At 48.2% G+C, this 23,611-nt stretch overlaps 1 protein-coding gene and 1 non-coding gene across 5 annotated transcripts in view; one reads left to right on the top strand and one right to left on the bottom strand.

Annotated features, from left to right (window-relative positions):
- Positions 1–23,611, bottom strand: part of Mct1 (Monocarboxylate transporter 1) — a 190,408-nt gene that overhangs the window by 38,719 nt on the left and 128,078 nt on the right. The gene's annotated exons all lie outside the window — the stretch shown is intronic.
- Positions 7,676–7,750, top strand: TRNAS-GGA (transfer RNA serine (anticodon GGA)). Its single transcript has one exon. It is a non-coding gene; the product is annotated as a tRNA-Ser (tRNA).

Here is a 23,611-nt window from a genome sequence, read left to right as displayed (position 1 = left end):
CATTGCTGCGCGTCTCATATGTCGGTCTAATTTAAGTTTGCTTTGTTTATTATTAGGTTGCTTCTATTTTTATGCGTTGTATATTGCAATCACTCAGTTCAGCCCTTGGGCGCGGCCGGGCAGCCACCATTGACCTTTAGCGCAACCACGTGACGTGACGTCACGACAGCCGGAGGAAAATCTGGGCCCCAACTCGCGCAATATGCAACGCATTCTTGGCTTAACCAAGCTAAGCCTGGCCATTTTTAGACGCCGCTTTCTTTTCTTCGGGTCTGAGCCATTGCAACGAATTACTTATGGCTTTCGCCTTACATATCCCTTCTTATCCTTGCTTGTTTCTTATTATTCTTATTCCTTTGTTATCATCACACGTAGCGATAGTGCACTGGCTATGGCGTTGCGCACGTTGCGCAGGCGAGCGTGAGGTCGCGCGATCGATCCCGGCCGCGGCGGTCGCATTTCGATAAGGGCGGAATTAGAAACCACTCTCCAAATCAGATTTAAGTTCATGTTAACCCATTGAGGGTCGACGCCGTAAATATACGGCGCCGCGAACAGGTCCGAAAATGGTCGAAGCCGTATATTTACGGCGCCGTCTGTACGTTTAAAACGCGCCCTAATTTCCAAACTTTTTCTTGCCTGGCATGTGGTGCTACTATGTGGGAATACATGAACTTTTTTCCTCGCGTCTCTCTCTTTCAGTTTTCGTTGTATAGTTTTTTCTTGCTCTGGTGCGTCTGCTACCGCTCGCGCATTGACGCGCTCGCGGGCGCGCGGCGGTTAGTTTCGGTTTTGTTCCGCACGCGGTTTCGGCTTCTTTTGCTCGCAAAACTGATGGCTATCTCGTTCTTGTCACTCAAAGGGTGACCGCCTGTTACCCGCTCGGTTGTTGCTCACAGGGGTCCGCATACGAAGGATGCCGCCGTGCATGCGTTTCCTTTTTTGGCACTTTATTCCGAAGTTGCCTCCCACGTCTGCTCAGGGAAGCAGTACCCAGAGGAGGTGCCATGTCTGCGCCAACACCACTCGGCAGCAAAAATATCGTGAGGACACAAGGTACATGTGCGCTGAGTGCAACAAACCGCTCTGCGTGGAGCCATGCTTCAAGAACTACCACACGCTGAAGAAGTATTAGTGCAAAAGGAACATTTGAGACTTGCAAAAAATTTTTGTGTGCGCATTCTTCTTGTGTATTTTTCTCGTGTGCACATTGTGTATAACAATGCGCCAATTTTTTTAAAAATCTTATAACTTTATTTGCTATTTTTTATTGTTTTTCATGAACAAACAGTCCATATATGCCAACGCCAAACATTTTTTTCTCACTTTACGGTCACCCTAGAAAAATTACAGCAGTTTTTTTTCGAAATAGCTCCCTCTGAAGAATTTAAATGTGCAATAAAAAAAATCGACCCTGAGCGGTCGCATGTGGCGAAAAAAATCGACCCTCAAAGGGTTAAAGATACTCCTTAGCAAAAAAAAAAAATCTCATGATACATATGCCACACTTCCAACAACCTCGCATGATCTTTGGAGACTGGATGTTTAGGCCATAAAAAGGTGCTCTCTCCGACACCTATGCCAGGCACTGAACCTGTCATTTAAAACATATAGTATAGGCGCCAAACACGGTCCAGATTGAAGTTTCGAAATAACTCTATCAGCAGCAGGTAAATTGGGGACGGTGGCGAACCTTTTCTGAAAATCCTAAACGAGCACCCACATGCCGGGCGAAGTTAAACCCGAGCATTCGAGTTTCTCGATAATGTCATCTAAAAACGTCAAGTGAGCGCTGATTCACCTTCAAGTGTATCGTGGCGTGTAGAGCAGTTTCAGTTCTTCTCACAGCAATGCTCTCGTCTGCTACTAAGCTGTTAAGGAGTTTTCACACCGGCAAAGTGTTAGTAATAATCGGCCGCCGTGAGCCAAGTTCCCTGTGAGTGAGAACATCGTAAACAAAATAATGCTTGGTCAAAACAAAGGAAAATGAATTTTTGGGCTCTGAAAATTCAATATAGGCGCCAACAACGAAATAAGCATTTATAGGCGCAATAAAAATTGACATTAAAAACCTTCTAGACCCATAGTTCGTGCTTATATAATAAGCAGGCACGATAAAGACTTCAGCAAACAATATACACTTTGCCTAAAGCTCCGACTTCTAACGCTAATATGAGAATACACATGTAACATACACGTTCTCTTATGAACTTTAGAGGCCGGAACTGTGGAAAAATGCCTGTTAACATATGTGTTCTCATGTGATCATACGAGATATGAAAATGTTCGCTAGGCTAGATGGTTAAAATTAATCCAGGGTACCCCTCTACGGTGTGCCTCATAATCACATTGTGGTTTTGGCACCTAAAACTCCCGAATAATTTTTTTTTCTCATAATCCACCACTCAAGACCCTGGTGATAAGAGTATAGGCGGAGCGCCGCTCGGACCATTGATGAAACGCGAAAAGGAAGCGAATTGGAATACACTCGTTACGTCATCCCGGCCGGCAATTAACTGGGGACAGCCTGTTACACCAAGCATCCACTGGAAGTGCGTCGTGCACTCTGGGGCTTTGTGTCCATGGGGAACCAGTGCTGGAGTTTCGAACTGACACACAGAGCCCCCCTGCGGAGATAGCGTGCATTGTTTGGTCATACAAACGGAAGAAAATGGACAGCGGCGGCACGTTGAGGGACGTGGAAAAACCGTGAGAAGAAGCTCGAATGCCGTCATTATTTGAGCGTGCTTAATTGCCACAACTCGAAAAGCCGTAATATAGCCTCTATCATTCAGTTGTGTTGAGGTGCTGGTGCTCATTATGGTGCTCGTGGCTCCCAGTTTTCTGCAAAAGACACGGCGTTCTCACAAGTACATTCGTTCTCGGTGATAGTAGTCTCTTAAAGAAAAAAAAAAAACAAGCCAAACTCGCTAAAGTTACTGTTTCATAAAACGTAAAAACAACATGCTATCTCGGACCCCGACTTTCTTTGGGAGGCTATACGGCACTCACGGCTTGAGGGACGTTTTTCACGAGCGGCCCCTGGTTTCTCGCAAGGTGGCTTCACACGACGCAGTGAATCGACGACTCCCCGCGCGGTCCGAGGGTTACGTCGCTCAGCTGCTTTGGGCCCGCATTCACGAAGGAGCAGGGGCGTTCGAATCATGGAGGAAGGCAGAAGTTAGGAGAGAGCAATACGTCACACAGCCAGCCTTGGCAAACCAACGCTCCGTGTTGGTTTGCCAAGGCAAACCAACACGGAGCGCACGTGGAGCAACACGGAGCAACACGTGGAGTGCTGTGTTCGTCGAAGGAGAGAAGTGTGATACTGCAGTAATATGTAAATTTGCCGAGGCTCGTTAAATTAATAAATGGCTTCGCCTGTATTGAGAAAAACATGCAAATTTGTTTATAGGCTGCCTAAAACGAGAAATGTTCATTCAATGTATGTCAGATTTTTATTCGGCGCATTTACTCGGGAATTAATGCCCTTGCGAAACATAAATGATGCGCTTGCCGCAACATCATCCAGAACGCGCGTTCCTCACTTGCATAGATCTCCCTCGGACGGACAGAAAAAACTTTAATGGAAAAAGGACCTGCGAGGTTGCCAGCCCGGGCTCAGGCCACCCGGGCATTGTGGGCGGTGAGGCATAGCCTTTCCACCGCTGCCCGGGCCCGCTGGATGCCCATAGTTGGTCGTGTAGTTCCGAGCTAGTCAGAGCGCTTAGCCATCGCTCCTCAAGAAGGTCCGGTTCTATCTTGTCCTCTACGTATGCTGAACTAATCTGTGTGCACTTCCACAAGATGTGTGCCATGTCTGCGTGTTCGTGTTTGCAGAGCTTGCAGCTTGCGTCTGGATATTGTGTTGAATTTATTCTGTTTAAGTGCACTGGGTTTCGGAACGTTCTGGTTTGCAATCTTCTCCAATCTGTTTCTTGAGACCTGTCGAGTTGTTTGTGGGGTTGTGGGTATGCTTCTCTTTCGTTCGATACCCCAACATGTGCTGCTGTCACTTGCAGCTATTCGACCAGAAAGCAATATACGACCATTTGGAATAGTGAACTCTAGAGTCGTTTGCAAATCGAATAGTAAAGATTATGTCATTCGTATTCGAAATTTCGAATATTCGCACACATCTAGAGAAAACGAAAAGTTGGGCAAAGACTGTTCGTTAGAGCAGATGCCAGAAGATCGTGACGATAGACATACTATTAGCTTGAACGAGTAAAGAGCAAGGCGCAATAGACCTGGACAGAAGAAGAACACAAACGAAAGAGTTTTACTTGAGCATGCCATTAGCGGAGGCGTTCGGCCAAAGGCCAACAACGTTTACGAGCTTGTGAATTCGGCCCCTGATTGGGTGTCGCGATCAGCGTTCGCGCGATCAGGTTGCTATTATTATTCACTCTACTGAACCTCTAGTTATGCCCAGAAATAAAATAAACGTGTCAATAAATATTATAAATTGACATCCAGACTTCAGTAGCACGAAGCTGTAATGGAAACAAAACCACGTACTTGAAGAACAATCCTTCTGGGGATCGAACCAGGAACCAGCGCTTTTTCAGTGCGGTAGTTTTACGGTCTGATCTCAGCAACATGCTACAGCAGGTGGCCGCGCCAGGCCAAATAAATAAGCTTCTCCAAGCTAGGCTATAGTCAAAGCGTAGGAATATTGCACCACCGAATGAGGGCCCGTATTCATAAAAAAACTCTCGCGAAATAATTGTTCGTATGAGCAAATGCCAACCAACCCTCATGCACGGCCGGTCTCTAGGGGAGCGCGCGAAGAGAAGCGCGCGCACCTCTCGAGACCGGCCGTGCCTCATGCCGGACATATTATTAGCGAAGGTGCCCGCCCAATGACAAAGAGTGCGTACGAACGAAGTGCTTTGTGAATTCAGCCCGAGTAATGCGGAAATCAGCAAAGTGGCAGAGGTTTTCACGAGGAAGAGTGCCTCCGCCTTGCGGATTACCGCATAAGTGATTTGCCTACCAATTGTACATTCAGCGCCCGTCCAGTGTGCCTCGCTCGTGTGTTCCAGTGTCGTTTTACGCTGCAACCAAAGCAAACCCCCGCAAGTTTCGTTTCCGCAAATGCAGCAGTGATTCTTTGTGAAGGATGCCCGACGACAGTATCTGTATACGGTCACGTGTCTTCCCACCAGACGGCCGACGAGCGTAAAGGTTTCGCGAGAAGCTCTGGAAGCACTGCGGCTTTCGAAACAGCAGGGACGACGAGACCTCGATCGATCACGGTCCCCTGGCTTTTCTTTTTCATTTTGCTTTTCGTAACGTTCGCCACTCCGGGAACAGCTTCAGCTTGGGCTTTGCACGTAGAGATGAGTTCGGGGTAAGCGCCGCCCAACTACCTATACGCAACCGGGCGTGTCGTCAGTGCCCTATACGAAAAAGAGCGAGATGGTGCGACGAATTCGCTCTTTTAGAAGTTAACCGCAAGAACGAGCGGATTAAAGTAAAACGAACGCCGGTACAAGTGTGGCTGACACTTGCCTCTTAATTTGATGACCCTGGCTGCACCGTTCCAAACTTTGTCGTTATAGCTGCGCAGTGTAATTAAAGTCCAGTGCACAAGGAATCAATGCTAAAGATGACACCAGTTTCGAGATATACGTTCCCAAAGTTTGCCACGAAATGTATAGGTGTTCGAGTAGTCTTTGAGCTTCAGTGCATAGAAATGCACTTTGTCAAATAAGTTGAACAGTGCATGTTTACCACAAGTTTGACTGAAGTCATCTGAAAGCTGGTGCTAGTTTGAAAATTCGTTCCAAATCAATGTGCCTTGCGATTTCTTCAAGTCATGTATTGCATTATGCGCGCTAAAGTATTTAGTTTAAAAATTGATAGGTGAAATGTTGTTAATTACTCAATAATCCGTATTTATTTCCAGTGTAAGAGAAATCCCGCCCACTGAGTAAATTTCAGCTACGTGAAACACAATTTTTTGAAAATTTTGATTCACGTTGAAATGAAACACCCAGTCTACTCTTGAATGCGGTTTTATTTTTGCAAGTCGTCAACTTACATTGTCACGGACGACTGCAGAAGCCTACATCACGTTAAAAGCTGTCTGCTAAGGAAACGGACATAAGAAAAAAATGCACGCATCTTGACAGCGCTGGAAAATACCGATTGAGTCGTAAATGTATGTCTTAAGGAGAGGGTATAACGGTCACCATTAGGGCTCTCCTTTACGGTCTCTCTCCAGCTACTGAGCTGCCTTGTAGAGTACATGTTTTTGAATACCGTGCCTTCAAGCAAATCGTTTGTGCGTAGCGTGTGGAAATGGTCCAGGAATGATTGAGCTTGCGCTATTACAATGCAGCAGCATTCGTGTAACGATAAGGTCGCGGAGCCTGTCGAGGCGTTTCTTTTACAAGGACAGTAGGAGAAACCTAATTGGATCTTCGAATGAAGACTTGGAAGAGACAGCTGGAAAATTGATGTGGAAGGGAAAGCATGTAACGAAGCGAAGTTTCTATAAATGAATAACGTAGCTCAGTGTGCGCACCGGAAGAGTCAAAAGAACGGGCACTGTGGCACGTGCTACAGAGCACTCGGCTTCAAAGTAGATGCTCAAATATTAGCAGTAATCATCATCAACAACGCCCCCAGCTCTCGCCTACCTACGGTGCACAACCACTGTGGTAGACCGGTGGCTACGGCGTCGAGCTGAAGAGCTCGAGTGGGTGACGCGTCGCAGGATCGAATCCCGGCCGCGGCGGTAGCATTTCGATGGGAACGAAATGCAAAAAAAAAAAACAGTGGTGTACTTGGGTGCACCTGAAAGAAGCCCAGGAGGTCTAAAATAATTCGGAGTCCCGTCCACTACACGATGTGCTTCGTAGTCGGATCGTATAGTTTTGGCAGCTAAGACTGCAGAGTATAATTTTTACCTACAGTACAGCTAGCTATATGTCAGCAGAATGCACGATCAGAAACTTACAGTTAGAGCATAGCAGCATCGCCACGGTACTCTATCCTTCCTTGAAATTAATTAACACGTAATTGCAGCTATCGCTTGGCTTTGAGACGCAAGCGTTGCACGTAGGAAACTAAAAGAGGTGCGCAGACTTTGTTTTTGTTTTTTTCGGCCCAAATTGACACGCTTTCAGGCGGGTGCAAACTGCAAATTTTTCTCTTTTTTTTCCCCCTCACGACCCGTTTCAAAGCAGCGAGCAGTACGATAAGAGCTCGTAGCGACAAGCGTGTCGCCTGTCGCTGGACGTAACGCACTCTGCCACCGTACCGTACCCTTCGACCGCGCATTGCCCGATTGCGTCAGACGGAATCGCGTTGGGACGGGAGAGCGAAGCTCACATTCGTGAGCCGAGTAACGTGAAGAACGGGGCCGCACTGTCATCGCCGCGTTCCCGCTTTCTTCTCTCGATTCGCGTCACTTCGCGAAAGAGAAAGAAAGGAAAAGCATAAGGCGCGGGAGAGAGGAACAGTGTTTCCACATAGAGAGACGTGTCAAGAAAGATGGCTCCCTTTTCAAGGTTAATTCTGTCAGCCTTTCCACTCTTGCTGTAATAGTTCTGCGGAAACCTTCTGCGGAAACCTTGCGGGTTTCCGCAGAACTATTACGTCAAACACTTGCCTTTGCTTCGTGTTGTCGACAAATTCGACTTCGCCCTGCCAGCTGCTAGCCGCCTGGTTAGCTCAGATGGTAGAGCGGCTGCCCCGGAAAGGCGGTGGTCCCGGGTTCGAGTCCCGGACCAGGACAAATTTTTCTTCAACTATGAGGCTTTTCTTTCGTGGAACCCGTATGGGTTTCCTTTGTAGCAATTGCTACGAACGGGTGGATGTGTGATTTTCCCTTTATTCAACTCTTGCTATGCCACCACAATTCACGTCGGAGAGTTGAAAACTACCTTATGAGAAATTGTACTTGCACTTTTCGTTAATGTTGGCTTAACAAAGAAAAAAAAAGGAACGAGAAACAAATAGGAAAGTAAGCGGTTTTATACCTCGCCCCACTGCTAACCCCTCACTGTAATTACGTGTATTTTCTTTTTCATTTTGCACGCGTTTGTCCATTTTTTACGCTCTGATCTGCGCATAATTAGGAAGTTTAGGGCAATATTCTCGAATGCATGCAGAGTGCAATTATCTATATTTACAATATTCATAGCAAATAGGTACGAAAAAGAAAACTGCAACTAACAAAATAAAACCGTAATCTCCAACAGAGTCTCTCATAAAAAGAAACTGTATTACGAATGTCTTCCGAAAGGCTAAACGCAAGCTCTAGGTGCCTAACTACACTTTAAATAGCTCAAAGAGAAAAAAAAAACATTACAACTATCAGAAAATAAGGCATGCGGAAGACGTGCCCGCGACAGGGACCATCAATTTTCCGCCGCACGCCTCAAGAACCGAAAACTTTCCACACGGGATCCTCACACCCGCAAACGGTTTGCAGTTAAAGGCGAGAGCGAAGAAAGCTTTACGACTGCGTATAGTTAGGCAATCGCGTCAAGTTGGGCAAAGAAAAAAATGAGTTTTTCGGAGGGGCGGCCGGTTGTTATGCGGCTGCCGCGTTGGGGGCGACGCCGGGTCGCGCCTCGCTTCCTGGCCGGGCGCGACTCGGCGGCAGCACTCCGGCCGCGGTTGCGACAGGCGCGGGTGCGCGGAGGGCGAAAGGGGGGAGAGGGGGGGGAGGCTCGTGCACTGTTGCCGGGCGCCGCTGCGGGGACGAGACCGAAACAGCGGGCACCCGAGCGACCGCCGCACCGGACACGTGCGGTCCAGTTGGTTGGCAGGGCGCGACGGTTAGGCGAGGAGAAGACGTTCTATTTGTCTCGCTGACTTCTCCGGCTCCTTTGCGCATGCTAATGACGCCCGGCTTTGCTATAAAAATTGGCATCGGCCTGCTGACTGACTGACTGACTGACTGACTGACTGACTGACTGACTGACTGACTGACTGACTGACTGACTGACTGACTGACTGACTGACTGACTGACGAACTGACTGACTGAAGGAATGAACGATTGAGGTGACTAGCTGGCTCACTGACTGACTGCATGAATGAATTGACTGACTGGCTGATTGACAGAACAGAATGAATGAATGAATGAATGAATGAATGAATTGACAATGACTGGATGAGCTGACTGATTGATTGATTGGCTAAAGTAATGAATGAACGAATTGAGCGACTAAATTAAGTAAAGCAAAGCGTGAAGGTTAGTAAGAAAATGGTCAGATTGTGCTGCAGGGGCATATGTGGCGCATCAGTTTGGTTGACTTACTTTTTGTCCAACGACACTGCAGCTTTTGCTGTGAGAAGCTAACAGAACCATTACTATGTCTGCATCTTCGATAATACTACAGTTACTGTGTTCGTAAGCTGAGCTGCCGCACTGTCGTATAGAATATTTCAGCTCGAAAAGCAGTTTATTCAGCAGTTTACTACAACATAGTGCACCATTTATGCTCAGATAGTAATGCGTATTAGCAGAATTTTATTTATTTGCGGTGCTCTGCGCTTCCTTGTTAGTACATAAATATGCATTATAATTTAGGGTTGGCTGACAGGGGTCTTAGAGATCGCTCAGAAAAGCCTTCGTTCTTCAGTGAACAAAGTAGAATGATGCTGCTGCTGATTATGATATAGGAAGAATTAAGTTTCTGCCGTGATTTGCTTATCACACTTTTATCTGTGACCCTTCGCCTCTGTAGTTCTCCTTTTCAAGAACCCGACAGTATTCGAAATGAGTAAGTAGTGACTAAATAAATATTCTATAGGTGGTATCCACAACACCTCCGCCTTCCCCCGTACCCCTTCTCCCTCGCGATGGCTCCCTCAAAGTGATAGAAAGCAATTACAAAGGCCGTGCTTCGCCGTACTGCAGCTGCCGGGAACGGTTGGTTACATCATGGCCGCCACATTTTGCACTCCGTGCACCTATTGGTCAAAGCTCCCGCTCCGGCTCGACTTCGACGTATCACGCATCCAATAAGTGCTGTCCGAGACATGGCGTCTGTGACGTGTTTCCGGCTCCGCAATCGCTTTCGGCGCATGCAGCCAGTGCAAGCATGGCCTTCGAGATTACATGTATATTAATTACATATATTTTTGTGTAGACAACATCAGATTAGAAAATGTTGCCCAGGAGGTTGAATAAAAGGCACAGATGGCTGTCGAAAATCAGCCCCTTGCAATCCCACTCCCCTTCACATTACACACAGTAATTTATTAGATGGGACAGTCCAGAATACAGCATGAGAATACATAGTCATAATTAACATAATTCCACAAAAGTTGTAGCACAGAAAAAATTGGGCAGCCCAGACCTTCATAAAAAATAGCCATAACTTTCATCATCTCACACACAGAACCTATGCAAAAGCACAAGATACACTCATTCCCAACTGCAGGCAAAGGTTCGCAATAGACAACGCGAGTACCACGAGAAAAATAAGCAGAAAATTTGACATTGATCTTAAATACAGAGAAAAATACGAATTTATCCGTTTCTTGAACCTTCCCAGTGATCTCGATGCTTGTGTTGTAGTAATAACCGCAAGGTGATGGTTTAGAAAATCCGCAGGAAGGCACGACTGCTTTTCTTTACCGTAATTTGTTCTTATTTTACCCTAACTGTAACTGGCGTGTCTTGTGTTGTAATAAGGCTGTTTCACTATGTGCTTCTGAAAAAAAAACTCATATTAATTTGACTTGACCTTGTGATATATGCCCACTGGAATTCTTTTATTGATAAAATCTTCTATCGCTAACACTTTATTGTTTGTAAAGAATGGTGCGAAATGGCTATGCTACGGTGCATTTTGGATTATGTGTAAGATTTGCTCTTGTAACAAGTACATACTGCTGATATCGGATAACGATATCGGATATCGATAACGACGAGTACTACACACGTGGATGTATCATTAAATAGTAGTCTATTTAAGCGAGGTGATAGTAGTTGTATTAATTTACTAATATTATGACTTGATTGCAAAATGATAGTTTTGATGTTTTCTATATGATGAAACCAGTTTAGGCTTTCCTCTAATAAAACTCCTAAAAACTTGTGCAATTTAACGCGATCCATAATTTCGCCGCAATATTTAAGCGTAATACCATTCATCGTACTTTTTCTTAGGGCTGAAGATAATATATTTGGTTTCTTTAGTGTGCAATTCCAATTTTCTTTATTTGCTTGTTATTCAAGGGTATGGAATTTTTTTTTTTTCTGAGAAGAAATGCACTAGCATCGTGTGCATATATGACTATATGTGGCGTCATTGGGACGTTCGCTATGTCATTTATGTACTGTAGAAAAAGAAGCAAACCAAGTATACATCCTTGAGGAATTCCAAACTTATGTTTTCCGATGGCTGGTTTTGCAGAACGAATGTGGGTATGCTGATTAAGTTGGTTGGTTGAAGAGGAATTCCTCAAATTTCATATTTCTTCATTTCTTTAATTGGACATCTTGTTTAATTGAATGAAATGCTCTTTTAAAGTCAAGAAAGATTCCAGTGTATATGATTTTAGTTCAAAATTGAAAATTTTGTTTCTTCAGAGTTCATCAGGACTGAAGTCAGCTCATAGTTTTGTTCGACACTCCTCCCTCCTCCCTTATGAGTAACCATTACTTACGCGATGTTTAGTTTACTTGAAGGTATATCAGACGCAAGTATGAAATTACATGTGCAGGATAGAGGCTTACTGATAAATTTAGTGACTGCTCTGATTGGTTCTGCTTTAAGCTCGTCGTTTGCACATGCGGAGGTATTCTTTCATTTTAAAATCATTGCAGTAATTTAATCGTGTGCCGTACATGTCAAGAAAAACGATGCCGGGCTGCTGTGGGTGACGCAGGATGTGAAAGAAGTTGTTTTCCATGTTTATGCCTTCTGTCTCACCGCATTTTGGAAAGTGCTGGTTAAGTTTTTCAGCTAATGAAGTGCCAGTATAAGAATTCTCTACAACGCTAGTTCTGAGATCTGAGGTTCTTTTGTTGTTCGGTAACAGATCATTCACTGTTCTCTACACTTCTTTTGTGGATTATGTAAGATAAAAAGAAACTTGTCATAGTAATTATTTCGTGGATGTTTAATGTCCCAATTTAGTACTTTTCTAATTTTTTTTCACACGGCGAACAGTTGAGGTTATTTTGTGTTTAATAAAGTAGCAAGAAGCCTATCTTGTTTGTTAATTCGTCTCAGAATAAAAATGATTATCCATGGTTTCCGACATCTTTTCTATTTCTTTACCTCTTCTTTGAAAATACTTTGCCGCATAGTTTAAATTTTCCCACAAAAAGGTCGTACGCTTGGCAGGGCCCGTTTGCTGAATCATGTCACCTCAGCGCAGTTCTGAAACTAAATTTCGGAAAGCTTTGATTTTGTGTTTTTAATTGCTTTGCATGTGAAATTCACTCAGCTTCGCTGTGTCTGGGTGTACTAGGCTGACGGATAAAAGAAACAAAGATCGGCATGCGTTCACTGACATCAAATAGTATTACACCATCATCAAGTCCATTCGTCGGCGACAGAAAGTCAGTGAGTGTTTCAGAGTTGGCCGTCACTCTGATCAGCATACTGATCGCATTCTCGAGACCAAATGAAAGAAACATATCCGAAATCACTTGCCTATTGTGTTCTAAGGACAACGTGTCAACGTTAAGATCTCCGGTTACGACAACAGCCATGCCCGTTCGCTCAGAACAATTAAATAAACTTTCGAGATAATCCCAGAATATGTTAATGACATTAGAATGGGGTCTGTATATAGACAACCACCAGTAATGTATCGACACACGGAATGATAAGTGCTTCATAGTTGGGGTTTACAGCAGGAAATTCTGAAGCAACCTAAGAAAAATTGCGTTGTTTGACGTAAAATGTCACGCCTCCTGCTTACTTTTGATTTCGAAATATCAGATAACAATCTAATAAATGCACGATATCGTACTGATCGCTAAACCACGCTTCGGTATATGCAGGTTATATAGACGTCAAAAGCACGATTAAACTCGCACAATAGCACGCGCAAACGGTTTCAGATTTGCTTTTCAGGTTCTGCGACAGCGCAGATAGAGCTGTCGCCGGGGCCAGCATTTGGACGGCGCCTACGAGCGCGCGCGTTCGCGCTGCACGTGCCGCGAGCGTGGTCGCCCTTCGAGCCGGCGACCGCCTTCCTCGGTGAGTCAAGCGCGAGCAGCCGCGATCGCTGACCTCGCGACGACGCACAGCGCGAGCGGCGCGCTCTGCTACCGTGCTGCTGACTCACGGCAGCGCGCCTCTCGGAAGCCGCCGCGTTCCGCTGGCGCCGAGCGCGATTTCGCCGAGCTTCGACGCCCGCGACGAAGCGCCGGCGCCCGCTGCAACTTCCCGAGTGCATCGGCTATGGAGCAGTGCACAGGCGTGCCAGTTAAGATCGCATCGAGCTGTTGTGGATGCACGCTTCTAGGAAACTGTTAAAGCGACGGTAAAGATAAACACTGAACCAGTTTAGATTTATATTCTTGAATAAAAAAAAAGTCGCAGTTTCTCTCGAAAGGCGAAGCAAGATTGCGATAGCAAATTAGCGGACACCTTCGCGAAGCAAGGACAGCAGTTTTATCGGCCGTATAACGTTGTAAACATTCGCTTACTAACTGAATTAACAAGTTAGCATGCTATCACGCGCGCACAAGACGTGAACAAATCTGACTCCATGACCGCGAGAACTCGCTGACAAAACGCTGGCTTGAGGAAACGCGGCAGCAGCAGCGAGCGAAGTGGCGTTCGTGCTGTCCATCGCTTCAACGCAAAGCGAGCGCCAAGAGCACACAGCACGCACAAAGCTACGAGCCGACGCAGATCGCTCTCAAGGCACGGCCGCGCCAGCGCGCGCAGCCGCCACGTGCGCAGTTGCAGCCGGAGTTGCCGCCCTCCCCAGCGCTGCTCTGCCCCCGGTGCCTTGCAGCGTTGGGTGCCTCGCGCGCGACGAAAGACGGCGCGCTTCCTCCCCGTTTTAACGCGATAGGGTTAAGGAGCTCGTGTCGCAGAAAAGCCGGTGTTGTCGGCGTCGGCGTCGACGGCGTTGGCCGTGAGCGATAATTCCCAGCAGACATTTCATGAATAAAAAACAACTTGCAAGATGGACTGGGTGGGAATCGAACCAGGGTCTCCGGAGTGTGAAACGGAGACACTACCACTCAGCCACGAGGTCGATGCTTCAAAGAGGTACAAAAGCGCCTCTAGTGAATGCGGTGTTGCCTTAGAAACGAGCGGTTTCTAAGGCTCAGGCGTACGTCGCTTGCTCAGGCGCACCTTTCGTTGCCGCGCCGAACGCTGCGTTGCCCGGCGCTCACCGCGTCCATTGCGGGGCGCGTAGTCGCTGTGCCTTAGCCCATTGTCTTACACCCCTTGGTGGGTCGACGGGAACGCTGTCGCGTTCCACTCTTGAAGGCGACGCTTAAGCGTCCTCCAATTTTTCGTTTATTTCGCGCGGGCGAGATGGAGCCTCGATCGTCGGCTCCCCTCGCACGCGTTCGCTCGCACATACACTGTATGGCGCGCGGCGACGGTGTTATCGCCCTTGGACTGGATACGGAACCTTACGGCGACGGCATAAATGCGCTTGGAAGGTCCATATAATTGCATCGCAATAATGCTTTTGTTGATTTCACGGTGATAGGTTGATTGCCAGCCGTGGTGAAGTTGTGGCTTTGGCGTTGCGCTGCTAAGCCCGAGGGCGCGGGATCGAATGCCGGCCGCGGCGGTCGCACTTCGACGGGGGAGAAATGCAATAACGTCCGTGCACCGCGCGTCGGGCGCACGTTAAAGAACCCAGATGGTCAAAATTAATCTGAAGTTCTCATCTACGGCGTGCCTCGTAACAATATCGTGGTTTGGGCATGTAAAACCTAAAAAAATAAGAAAGAGATATTGAATAGGTTGATAATTCGAAGAGAAAATGACGACCAAAGTTACGTTTTTCAATATTGCGGTGAAACACCAGTCCTGTTATGTCAGTGTGGCGTCATTGAGGGCAAAGCATTTTTTTTTCTCATTTCCGCTGTAGTGGTGCAGTAAAAGTTATTGAACCCTCCTAAATTCAGTCGCTGGCTCCTCTAGAATACGACGTAGTCAAGTTTTACCAATAAAAAAATTAACTAGGCCCATGCAAACGGTTCCAAAATCCATGACGACGCGGCGACCTTATGCAGGAATTTAAAGGAGGCGTTGCCGCATGTCTTTTGTTCTTGCGTTTTTTCTGGCTTATCAAGCGTCTTGTCACGGTAGAAGTGGCTTTCTGTTTAGTATTGTGAAAGAATTTACTAACACAGCCGAAATCATTTTTCTGCTTAGTGTCCCCTTTAACTGGAACGTCCACGTATTTCGTAGCGTAATTTAAGGTCGAATATCTGGAAAGTGGAAATAGGATTTCTATTAAGCAGTCATCAATTCACGGCTCATCGGTTTCAGTTTCCCAATTAAAAGATGTGCTCTAAGCTCAAGAAATTAAAATTGATAGCATATTATTGATCAGTGAAATAACTGTTGAATATTTTTCTTGCTGCTAATGCCCTTCTAGCCACGTAGCCTATATATGTGAAAACGGTAGGGGCCTGGTTCTTTAATAGAGGTGCTACGGAAATAAAAACATGGTACAGTTGAAACTAGATTTAGCGAAGTGATGACCACGTTCAAATTATTTCGTTAAATTGGGAAGTTCGTAAAATTGAGAAAGTAATCTTTCGGTCCTTCGAAATATAAGATTGCAACGCAGCGACACGCAAAGGCTACCGCGACATTGTATCTAGCCATCTGCCGCATAAACCACGAAACAACGGAAGGAACCACCGCTGCCCCAACCGAGGCGGTGTTGAGTCGGCTGTTCCGTGCACGGAGGTGGCGTGCAGCCTCGTCAAAGTAAAGCTAGGAATCTGGCCATGGCGCCTAGATGTTTTAATTCGATAGCTTTAGAGCGCACGCTCAAAGAAGAACCAGTCTGCGTCAAAGTTAGAAGGAAATCATCGCTTTTTTACTCACTTGTTTCAGGAACAACTTCGTTAACTCGAGTTCGGCCAAGTTTGCTTAGTTAATTCGGGTTGATGATAACGTTGAACCCTATGGGCACCTGCCGCAGGGCAAGGTAAATTTATTCGTTAGATCATGAACTTCGCAAAATCGGGTTTCTTTAGATCGAGTTTTAACTTTATATGCAGACGTGTGATGTCCAATGTGCGTAAAACGGAAGTGTGTCGTAAACTCGAGGAAAATCACTTCTGTGGTAAAATGAGATTCTGGGGTCTTACGTGGCAAAACCAAGGTATGATTACGAGGCATGCCGTAGTGGGGACACTCCGGAGTAATTTCGACCCCATGGGGGTCCTTAACGTGCGTCTAAATCTAAGTATACACGATCACTTTTTGCATTCCGCCTGCGCGGCAGGGATCCAACCCGCGCCTTCGAGCTCAGCAGTGTAGCGCCATAGCCAACTGAGCTACCACGCCAGTTGGAGTGCTGATCGAATCCCGGGCCAAGCCCCGAAAAAAAGAAAAGAATTAGCGCTGGCTTCAGCGAAACTTTTGTCATACGGTGTCGTCGTCTCTCGAGGACACGCGACAGTGGCATTTAATGCGATCTGTAAGTTCAACATTTTCTTTCTAACGTCCTGAAAAAAAAGTCACCGACGATTCCGGTACTTCCTAATTTGAAATTTGAGCGCAGCTTTATACGTGCTCTCATATCGCGATATATTGGCTGGCGCGGACAATCTGTCTCGCGCGGCGCATTGAAAACGGAGCGACGTGTGGCGCGACTACCTCGCTAATCAGGAGACCTCGAGAGCCAGCGCGTGGGTGACGCGTGGCCGCGACTCACAGCAGCTGCCAGAGACCTCCGTTCATGCAGCGCTTTGTTTCCGTATAAGGTATGGGTGGACGCGCTCGTCGCATGCTCTCGGTAAACGGACGACGGCGTGCTAGTTTGGCGCCATCTCGTAGCAGTCGTCGCCACGGAGCCCGTTTTGCGCGCTCTACGCTTTTCTTCCCATGCTTTCGCCGTACCCTCCTCCTCCGCTTTCCGCCTCATGGTTCCGCTGCGCCCTCCTCTTCCGCTTTTCCCTCGTGCTCCCATCGCTATCGCAGTCTTTCATCTCCCCCTGCGCTCCGCCTTCGCTCTTTCATCATTCGGTGGGCTCGTTCGTTCGGTTGCGCCGAAGGAGGACGTCGAGGGCCGATGCTGACACGAAACACAGGAGTGGTTGAGCCGAGGGCTGCGCTCTAAAGAAAGCGATTGAAATGGCGTATTACGCAGATACACTAGCTGTTGCATCGAAATATTAAAAACGGTGCAAGGAGATCGTACATTGTAAAGATTCTTTTCCTTCGATTTCATTCACCCGTTGTGTCAAGCTGCCGACTCGTGTGATGACAAAGACGACGCGGGCCAGTACGAAGAACTGAAGCCAGAAATAACTGAAAAAAGATGGAGGAGCAACCCTTGGGAAATATTGAAGCAGTAGAGCTCGACACATTTTGATTATTTGGTTAAGGTACTGCGCGTTCTGAATTAATGCGACGTACGAGGCACCCTCCCTAGATAGCGTGAGTTTCACCTACACCGGGGATTCACAAACTTTCTTGCCTTAAAGAGCCCCTTTGCCTTTCCAGAGGGCCGCGGAACCCCCCTCCCCTTCCTCTCCACTTCTTTTCCCATCAATGTGCTTATCCACGGCCTCGCTATGATTGTTGCGAGGAATGAATATTTCTCGCAAAGAGCACTGAAGTGCGGAAGTGGTAGCTTTAATTGTTATATTCAAATTCAAACTGTAATGTAAAAATCCAACCAAGGGGGATGGAGTCGGATTCACTTTGGGCGCTCGCGGAACCTTAAAATACCGTTTGCAGAGACCCTGAGTTCCGCGAAGCCCAGTTCGCAGAACGAGGGTATATAGAAAGCGTGAAGTCTATATTCAGTGACATGACGGCTTTACGAGTGCCTTAACGATGTCATAGAAACAGCTGCTTCAACTTCGGCTACATATCGCAGTGAGCACGTGTACCGTGGTAGGGATAATGCAACGGTCACACTCCAATTATACTCCTTTTCGGTATGCGTCCGCGTATATTCGAAACTTTCGAATGAATCGAATATTGTTCTATTCGATTTGGTCCTCGAAATGAATAAGCCTGTTTCGAAAATGTGAATATTTTTCCAACAGTTTTCGAGCACTTCACTACGTCGACTTTACACGATCAACCATGAACACGAAGCAAATCTGCGGCAATTGTCATTCTATTCACAGCCGACATACCGTAGCGCATACCTCACAATCCACTGGGCAGATTCGGGACGGTTAAACCCCCAATTTAGCTTTCCGCGTTTCATGCCGTCAAGCGTGACGCCTTGCTGGAGCGCGCCCGCTTAGTCAATCGAGATTCCACTGAAAGTGGAAGCTCCGAAAGTGACTGATCCTGAGTTTACAAAAGCCCCAGCCGAGCAGACCGGCCTTTCTTTCTGTTGTGTACACTATGCGCATGACGATGCTTCCTGTACAGCTCGCAGACAACGAAAATAAATGGACAGGATGTCCCTTGTTCGCTGCTCTAAACATAGTTTCAAGGCAAGTGTGCGAAATCCCGAAAAGGAAAGAAGGAAACAAACAAAAAAATCGCCGCCAAGGTACTCCGTACAGATGGTTAACCAACGATGCTGAAACGTGCGGCCCCGGTGTTTATCACTGGGTTAATCCCGACGGTTCATTAAACGATGGCTTGGTAGGCTGCCGGAACCTCGGTACGCAGTTGCTGCTTGCGCACGGTGGCGCGAGCAGCATCGGCACGGCGTAGACGAGCAGGTTCCCGGTTCTGCTCGCGGCATTGCTGATGGAAGGCTGCCAGCTCCTCAGGAGTACGTATGACGCGAGGACTACCAATTTTGAAGCCGGAGAGAAACTGCTGCGCGCGCGCACTCGGATGCGACGGAGAGCAACGACCTCACTACCGGCGCGGCCAATCGGGTGCTTCTCTTTCTCTTTTTTTTTTTCGCGCATGCGCATGGGACTGTGCCGGATTAGTTTTCGATGTACAGGCGACAGTCGGACGGATGGACGAATCGGTTAGCCATATGCAGCTTCGCTTTAAAACGCGAAGCAGTCTCGAGCTAGTTAGCACCATAACAGCTCAGCAGAGCGGGGTTTGAGAACGGGCACCACATTTGCCGCTCTGTGGTGTACACCATCGCAAACAAAACTCAGCTAAAGCCTTTTACGCTGGCTCACGACACGCACGACGATAAAAATATCGTTGACCTAGCATGTAACCTCCATAAAGTTATTGCTCGCGCTCCTCCTACTCTTTGAAAGAGTCATGGTGCAGTCAGCCACGCAGTAGCAGTAGGTGCTGTTACGGACTTTGCACCGCTGCACCACGATTACGGCTTTGTGGTCCCGTAGCGCTCGTCACCCGTTTCGTGACAGAGCGTTGGTAGCGAAGACTCCGAGCCAGGCGTCGATGAGCATAACGAAAGGGATTTTATACATTATATACAGGTCGTTGTACAGGACAAGATCGGATCGGCACTGGGGCCGAGAGCTCACACAAACGCGACTGTTCCCGCACGGCGACGTCCGGCGAAAACGCGTGACACATCTCACCCCAGTCGGGAGCGACACTGTCTCCCGGAGGGTCGGCGGATCCTGTTTTTCAGGCAGCGCGTCGCTGCTTTTATAATCCCCGAGGAACCATTGTCACTCAAACGGCCCAATACAAAGTCAGCACACGACGGTCGTCCGAGGGGTCCAACCAGCGACCGCGCTGGCCACCCGGTTCAAAGTTCGCGCGCGCGGAGACCTCCATGCAAAAGGAGGTGCGGCGCCGGGCTGTCTGGCACACGCTGACACGTCCGAACACGCTGCTCGCCGAGGCTTCTCCCGCAGGACACCGCTGCCTGACAGCTCAGCATCTTGCCTTTTTAAGGGAGAATTTGGGCGCTCGCAGGATAAATTCTGCATCTTGCAGATTCGGAATCCGGGCTTGTGGTAATGGCACAACAGCATCCCCGCCCTCAGATAAGGCGCCGGGAAGACGAGCTGCCTCCACGTGGCTCGGATGCCAGGCGCGCACGTTCGTCAGGCTCGTCCAAGTTCACGTCCAGTGTCGGGACGCCAGGTAACTTCACGTGCCCAGGTCCGACTCGCCAGGACAGGAGCTCTGCTCACCGCGTTGTCGCCAAGGCACCTCGACCAGCTCCGCTCGGGTCGTTCCTAAGACCTTGCTTCTCGCCACTGGTCCCGGTTGGTCGTTCTGCAGCTTGCAAAACCGACCGGCAAAAGGCAACACCCAACACGAACAAGTGCCCTCTGTCTCCCGTCAAACACCAGACAAGGCCATAATTCAAATCAACCTAACTAAATTGCTATCCCTCTTTTTGCTCCCGCTGCAACAAGAGGCAGGTGTACGATCTAGTACACAAGGCTCAAACAACCAGTTTTCAAATTAACAACACAACAGAATAGACAAGAAACAATTATTAATCAGCAATAATAATTACAAATGGAATGGTCCCCTTGAAATCACTTGGACCGAAAACATACTACTGAGGAAGCAAATGAGGTCATTCATTTTTCCCGGCGATATTTTCGCGGAATCCGAAGCTGCTTATATTTGCGACCCTGCTTATCCGTGTAGCGGCGGTACAATAAGCCAGATTCCTTGCCAAATGAAACCCCCTTTTTTTTTCACTCCCCGTTTGACGCTCTTCCTCAGATCGGCTAGTGAACAATCTTCCTGTTGCTCGCGAATCCGAGTTTCCCTTTCAACTGCAGCCTGCTCCTGCCAGCTGGCGGAAACCGGAGCGAGTGTGGAGCCCGCGTCGCCTAATTGCGGCGTCGCGTCTCTATCGCGGCTAGCACTGCACGCGTCACTCCCACTCACCTCCAGGACCCGCTCGCCTAGGCCAGCCTCCGAGCTCTGCCTCTCCCGTGCCTGCTCACCACTTAAGTTACCTTGATCGGTCCGTGTGCCGCACCGCCTTTCGCTCACCGACGCTAAGTCAAGTTCCCTCGACAGCGGGCGCGCTTTGGATCGCGTGGGGGCCATGTACGCCACGTCGGCAAAGAATGATTTGCCCTGATCCCTCAGCAGCTGCTCCGAGCTATTTGAGAAGAGGTAGGAAAATTGCTCCGGGAGGGCGGCTGACACAGCGGCTTCGGTGTTAAGTTTCCCAAACTCTCCTTCAATGATAACCGTTGCGATCGGTAAACAGACACTCTCCTTCTCGGCCACTTGCCGTATCCTAACGCGCTCTCCCGTAAAATCACTCGAGGAGACGAAAGACGGGTGAACAACGTCCATAGTTGCTGCAGAGTCCCGCAGTGCTCGACACTTCTTGCCGTTTACCTTAATTTCCTGCACATAGGGCTCCAATAGACGTATGTTTTTGTGAGTTTCCTGTATCGTTGCAAAAGCAATTCTCTCTGGGCAGCTTGCAGCGATGTGCCCTTGCTTTTTGCAATTGTAGCAGGTTAACGGTTTCCGTTTTTCAAAAGAACGCGTCATTTCGTTTCGCTGTTTCGGACCATCGTCATCATTCTGAGATGCATTCTGTCCTTCCCTTACAGTTTCTTTGGTAAGGGATTCGTCGTCCCGAAACTCGCGATGCGTGATTTGCTTCCGTTCGTCGGGCTTCCCGGAAAACCCATCTCATCTAGCAGCTTTTTCTACGCGCACTGCCTTGCTGTGCAAGCTGCGGCGGGTGTAATACTCTTCCGCTAACTCTGCTGCCTTGTTTAGCTTAACCTCCTTTAGCCTATCTTGCAGCCAGAGCCTGACATCCTCATCAATGCAACGGTAGAACTGCTCCAACGCGATGCATTCCACGATTTTGTCGCGGTCGTCGTATACCTCTTCGCCCTTCAGCCATTCCACCAGGTCGGCTTTTAGACGAAACGCGAAGTCAACATTCGACTCCTTGCCCTTTTTTGCATACCGGAACCTCTGCCGGAAAGCTTCGGGCGACAATTTGTACTTCCGCAGTAGCGCTTCCTTCACATCACTGTAGCTCTCAAACGCCTCTTTCGATAAGCACGTTATTACGTCTGATGCCTCCCCAGGAAGCAACGCTAACAGATTCTGTGCCCAAAGGGATCGCTCAATGCTATTCCGTTCGCACACGTGCTCAAATTTCACGAGGTATTTGGCCATATCCTCTCCGGCGACAAAGGGTGGAAGTTGATCGTGTATTCTTGGACCGTTAGAAGTGAGACTAGGCGCTGGCGAGCTATTTCGGGTCTCCAACTCTTTCATTTTAAGCTCGTGCTCACGAATCTCTCTCCTTTCCTCCACGCAACATTCCTTCTCCCTCTTTTCCTCCTCCTTTTCCTCCTCGCGACGTTCCTTTTTCCTCCCTTTCCCGACGTTCATTGATATCCGCCCAGGCCTCTGCGGCTTCCTCAGCCGTTACGTCCCCGGTCCTCATGACCTCAAGGATCGCATTCTTTCTTTTGGTTGAGCCCAACTCAATGCCCAACTCCTCACAAATTTCGAGAAGTTCCTTCACCTTGTACTTCTCTATCGTTCACACTGTCCTCCTGCTGTTTACCCTTTTTGAATATACCTGCCGTACGCTACTATAACACTACTAGTAAGACATATGCAAGTATTTCACACACTGCCTGTTTACCCCCTCAGCATCCCCTGGTTTTCAAAACACTCTTACTAGGCTTGAAACACACAAGGTTATCACAATGCAACACCAAATCCTTCCCTAAGCTACTATAACCTGTGTCAGAGAAAGTCTGGTGTTTGAGGTAAACTTCAGGCACTCACCGCGCCGAGGTAGCTGATGCCGGTCAATCCCGTAGCTGCCATCCACTGTTACGGACTTTGCACCGCTGCACCACGATTACGGCTTTGTGGTCCCGTAGCGCTCGTCACCCGTTTCGTGACAGAGCGTTGGTAGCGAAGACTCCGAGCCAGGCGTCGATGAGCATAACGAAAGGGATTTTATACATTATATACAGGTCGTTGTACAGGACAAGATCGGATCGGCACTGGGGCCGAGAGCTCACACAAACGCGACTGTTCCCGCACGGCGACGTCCGGCGAAAACGCGTGACACATCTCACCCCAGTCGGGAGCGACACTGTCTCCCGGAGGGTCGGCGGATCCTGTTTTTCAGGCAGCGCGTCGCTGCTTTTATAATCCCCGAGGAACCATTGTCACTCAAACGGCCCAATACAAAGTCAGCACACGACGGTCGTCCGAGGGGTCCAACCAGCGACCGCGCTGGCCACCCGGTTCAAAGTGCGCGCGCGCGGAGACCTCCATGCAAAAGGAGGTGCGGCGCCGGGCTGTCTGGCACACGCTGACACGTCCGAACACGCTGCTCGCCGAGGCTTCTCCCGCAGGACACCGCTGCCTGACGGCTCAGCATCTTGCCTTTTTAAGGGAGAATTTGGGCGCTCGCAGGATAAATTCTGCAGCTTGCAGATTCGGAATCCGGGCTTGTGGTAATGGCACAACAGTGCATAATCAAACCATCTTCATCGCGCCACGGTGCGATCCATAAAATACAGGCGCTCCTACCTCCAGAATCGTTTGTTCATAACGTGTCTTTGTTATTTTATTA

Source organism: Dermacentor albipictus, chromosome 1 (assembly GCF_038994185.2).
Source record: "Dermacentor albipictus isolate Rhodes 1998 colony chromosome 1, USDA_Dalb.pri_finalv2, whole genome shotgun sequence".
In the NCBI taxonomy this organism is placed as follows: Eukaryota; Metazoa; Arthropoda; class Arachnida; order Ixodida; family Ixodidae; genus Dermacentor; species Dermacentor albipictus.
This window is presented reverse-complemented; position numbering and strand designations above follow the sequence as displayed.